The sequence below is a fragment of the Gopherus evgoodei genome, chromosome 10 (genome assembly GCF_007399415.2).
Source record: "Gopherus evgoodei ecotype Sinaloan lineage chromosome 10, rGopEvg1_v1.p, whole genome shotgun sequence".
NCBI classification, from domain to species: Eukaryota; Metazoa; Chordata; order Testudines; family Testudinidae; genus Gopherus; species Gopherus evgoodei.
The window spans coordinates 69,239,090-69,244,283 of record NC_044331.1 but is presented as its reverse complement, the minus strand read 5'-3'; the positions used below and the strand labels follow the sequence as shown (position 1 = coordinate 69,244,283).

General features: G+C 38.4%; 1 non-coding gene across 1 annotated transcript; it reads left to right on the top strand.

Moving 5' to 3' along the window:
- Window positions 1-1,206: 1,206 nt before the first annotated feature.
- On the top strand, window positions 1,207-1,319 carry LOC115659284. The gene has a single exon (XR_004002505.1). It is a non-coding gene; the product is annotated as a U5 spliceosomal RNA (small nuclear RNA).
- Window positions 1,320-5,194: the final 3,875 nt, after the last annotated feature.

The window sequence follows — 5,194 nt, the reverse complement described above, 5'->3', positions numbered from 1 at the left end:
ACATCTATGATTTGCTAAAGTATAGGGGGCAAGATTCTCGGTAGGTGTAGCTCCAGTGGAACTGTGCTGATTTACACCATCTGATGATTTGGCCCCAGGTGTTTAGACAACTGACTCATTGCAGTTTGTGCATTATATTTCCCATCTCTTCAGTCAATGATGTTTGGCCTAGATACATTGACACTTCTACAGGAAAGGTTTCCGCTAACCTAATTTTTCCATATTCCTTCCTTCTCAGCTTTGCTCTTATTTACAAAGTCTCCATTGTTTTTAATTATGTGACTATGCAGGCCACAAAATATCTTTCAAAACAAGAATTATTCTTGCTCACTAGATGGTTTCCATCAGCTCAATTTATCTTTAATTTACAAAACATTATAGAACAAAGATTGGATAATATTCATACCTCTTGAAAGTCCTACCCTCACTGTTAGCTTCAGAACGTTACTCTAAATCTAATATAAGAACCTGGATGATCACTAATCAGGTAACATTGTTTTTCAAACTACCTGAAGTATGAGATGTACAGATAGAAGATATGCAGAGCATCATTTCTTATCTTCAGTAATACTATTTACTAATCCATTATGCCAACAAAATAACCTCCAGATGTGATTGCAACCCTTTCAGATCTTTAGAAATGCATTTCAATGCAGTGAAATTCCAGCAGAATACAAAACAGCAAGATAATTACAAGTCACATCTGCAGCACTGCTCTTTCAGTTTGAAAATTCTTTAGCCTCTCTTGTTTTGTTTTTAAACTATGATTTGGCAGACTAAATACAATCACTGAGCAGATTAGTACCCTGTGTGAAATGCAATCTTTTATTTAGGTGACACTTCATAAAGGCAATTGTCATCTGCTTCCAATGCCATCATATTTCATTTTCGTTTTAGTGAGTATTTATGTTAGGCATGCTCTTCACATCATGAGTGTTAATCTCTCTCCATTTCATTCTCTCTCATGACCAACAATAAAACAGTTAAAATACTAGAACATTGTTCTCAATACCAAATGCAGAATCCTCTTACTCTTGGGCTGTGTGCTAGATTGATATATAGGAATGGAACAACATAGCACGCTCTTCCACAGAAGATGGCCGATGTTAGAAAACTCTCTCCTCAGGAGAAGTAGTTTAAACAAGTTCCCACCTGCCCAGCTTTCCTCCAGGGAGATTAACCTCCTATTGCAAAGATTCAGCTACTTTGTAGTCTCTTCAGATGGTATAAATCTTTTGCCTTTTTACTAAAGATTTCCATAAAGAGGAACATTTATCTACACTCGCATCATATATAGAAGATTAGGTTATAAAAAAGCCATCCTTTGGGTCAAAATACAATATGATACTCTCTGTGGGCTCTACAGATATTTAACAGGAAGTAGGTATAGACTATTCCTCTGGGGTAGTGTCCCATTAAATCTGTGGTTTTCAAACTAGGGTACGTGTACCCCTACGAGTAAGTGAGTTCTCATTAGGGGATATGTGAGAAAAATCCTGTAATGGAGGACAACACATTTTATTTAGCAAGACTTGGCAATCTAGTCATAGGTATATTATGGGGAGTATGTGATGGGGGTATGTGATAGACTACATTATTTGGAAAGGGATATGCAGCCTAAAGAAAAATCACTTCTCTAAATAATTTGTGAGCCCACTAGTTGCACTCCTGTGCTTTTAGAACCCACCAGAAACCAGTCAGGACAGTGCATAGGTAGCCTGCTCTTGCATGTTTTATATATTTAGCAAACATGATTAGTTGGACCCTGCAAAGCCTGTGAGGTTCCTCAATATTATGTTTGTTGTATAATAAGCAAAAGACTCAACACTGGGCTAGAAAGATATGGCAAGAGACAGAGTTCAGGAGTTCTCCCAGCATGACACTGTATCTGGTCTCATTCACTGAGTAGTTGATGCATCAGTTAAACAAAAGTGTCAGATTCCAGTTTCCTCTAATCACTATACTCCCCATTATAACCAAAATATGCTACCAACTTTTAGTTATGTTTAAGGTTTAGCAGTGAACTTAAAATCTCCATGAACTTCAGTTTGCCCTCTCTCAAAGAAGGAGCTAAATTATGACCAGCCTTCTCTATATGAACTGCAGGGAGTGTACAATCTCTGAGAAAAATGATAGTAGCAAATGGAAGTCATGTGATATAGAGCTTTTTCAGCTAGGTGTAACCTGACGAATAAACACAGATTTCTGAGAATGTGGGAGCAATAAAAAGGGGGAGAATTCATCAGTTGGAATTCAACATCAGTCTCCAAGTTTTAGAACCCTGTACGAGTTAGGCTGCCTTTGAGTTAGTCATCTGGTGGTTTTAATGTGGTCCAACCTAATCTTGACTCCTTTGTAATGTGGTCCTTTATTTGAATACATAGGTATTGATTAGGCACATAGCTATAAAGGGTGTGATCCAAAGCCTCTTTAAGTCAATGGACAGAGTCCCTGACTATATCAGGCCCCAAATGTTCTTAAAACATACACGCATATGTCATGATTCAGGGCTAGCTGCACCTTTGACCCCACTCTGGTCTCTCTGAGTGCACCTACACAGGTGACAGGCTCTGCGTCTTCACCTTTCCCTGGGTGGCATCCCATGGTTCCCCCACTCTTCAGCAGACCTCCCAGGTTACAACATCCTGTGCACCAATTGTGATTGTTCTGGAGGCCTGACTGGGTTTGGTGCCTGCAAGTTTTCCCTTTGGGAGCTGGGACCAGTGGTTAATACAGTGACCCAAAACTGCCTTTTAAAAACAAAGTATTGCTTAATGACAACAGAAGGAATATAACATAACAAGAGAAAGGCTTTTTAACACATTCAAAGGTCTGTCCACACAAACATTTTACCTGTACGTTTAGATAGGCCCAATTTATCCCAGACACCCAAACCTCTGCATGCTGGGGGTCAGTCTGCTCCCCAGCAGTCTCTGACTCTCACTCTCTATCCTTTCCTCCAGGAACTGTCTTTTAGCCACCACAAAGTTCTTTGTTCTAGTTTCTCCTGCCTGGATCCCCCTTCCTGTAGTTACAAACCAGACTACACAACTCCACACAGTCTGAGGTAAAATTGTGCATGTAAATAATAACTTCTGCTTGTCTCAACCCCTTTTAATCACAATAACAAGCAAACCTAGAGTTCTCAGCCCTCCAGGATTGGCCTGAAGTCTCCTGGAATTGGCATTGATCTCCCGGTGACTACTGAAAGCAATCCAGGAGATTTTAGTAGGATATTTTAAGAAAAATGACATTATGTCATTTTGGGGGGAAAAATCTCCTGGGATAGCTTCAGAAATTCTCCAATTTGAAAACACCTCTCTCCTCTTGTTTCATCTTTTTCTTTATTATCAAACATACTAATCCTCAGACACTGCAAGCATAGCCTGACATGGCCTTACCAGTATGACCTTATATGCTTATCTGTTTATTGTGCAGCACTTAAGAATAAAGTAGTGACTGCATGCCACTTGCAATTCTGGCTCTTCAGTGAATAGCATGCATCATTGAAAAACCGCTGTCATCCCACTTGCATGTAAATAGCACTTAGTCTTGAGGACCAGCAGAAGCATATAGTATCCTCAGATGTAAGCTCAGGAATATCTGGTTTCCCAGTCAACAGAACCTACTCATATGTAAAGTGTGGCTTTATCATGAAGGTTGACTGACCAGGTTCTCAGGACAACCAACAACCTATCTTTATACTGTCAACCATTCTGATCACAATGACATTTTCTGGTGATGATCACAGTTCAGAGAAATCAGAACACTAGGATGAACCCTAAAGCAATCTAATACGCATTGGTTGAGCATGAGGCTAGAAACCAAGACATCCAGTTTCTGTGGGCTTCAGCTTCCCTGGGGGTCAAATGGATATGATACTACTTCAAGGGATGATCCCAGCAAGTTGTAGTCTTGCATCACTTGAGAACAAGACAAGACAACAGCAATGATGGGTTATAGCCAATGTGCAGAAGAAGATACGCTTTTACAGGAGATTTACAGAGCTGAGGTTGAAGGAAGTACAGCGTAAGGCCAACCGTGAATGAGAATGAAAGATGTAATCTTGAGGGATTTAAGAATCCTAAATCCTCCTATACTGACTCTTACCAAAGGAAGACGACTTGCAAGGGACTGTTAAAGAAGAAGTTTATTCTATGCATCAACATGGCTACATCACAGCCAGGTGAATATGATGATGATGATCCTTCTCACACGTTGACGTGAGGATAAATTAATGTTTGTAAAAAAGTGATAAGCATTTTTGTTTATAAGTGTCTGGTTCATATTTTTTTCACTCTTTAATTGATTGACTTTCAAAATGCAACAATACACAAGAGCATACACAACAAACACCGCCATATTTGTAGTACAACATTCCCTGATTCTGACTGTAGCTTCTTGGTACTACCACACAATATAATCACCATCATAATAAACAACCACCATCTTTAGGGTTCTTTATTTATATCTTTTTTTCAGTCAGTTTACATTTATTGCCTTGTTAAGGGGTAGGAGAATCTTTCCATTTCAAGAACTTTGATTTATTAAAATTTAAGTTTATGCAAATTTGATGAAAAAATATGGCTTGTTATGTCATAATAATTTGCATCTATAGAACACCCCTCATCCAAGGATTCAAAGTGCATTCAAAGGTGAAAATATTAATATACAGAACATTATGAAGATGTAAATAGAACCTCTGCTAAGTTACTCATTAAAGATTAATATGACGAGTTACACACAAATCTACAAGCAGCAGGTCAAGAACATAGCTCTACAAATAATTGGGCCACAGCATCAGCTGCTGTAAAATTGAATAGTGCAAGTGAAGTCAATGGAGCTATATTATTCTATAGCAGCTGAATATCCAACCCATTGTTAATGCTTATGGATGTAAAAATCCTGGTTAAAAGATTCCGGAGAAAGAGTTCCTGTGTATTCTCAAATATTTCTAATGGTTCCAGGGTAAATTAGCAAGATTATGTAGGACAAATTTTAGAGCAATTAGATTCTCAATAATACTAAAATATTTATAACACCGTATTATGTTCTTGATAACATAGAATTTTTGGATTGTGACAGTTCTATTTACTATGTTGTTTGGAAAAGCACCTCACATGCCGTAGATAGTGTTGTTCTGTAGCTAGGCTTTCCCGTTAAGCATTTTCACCTTGCAAAGATTTATGAGAGC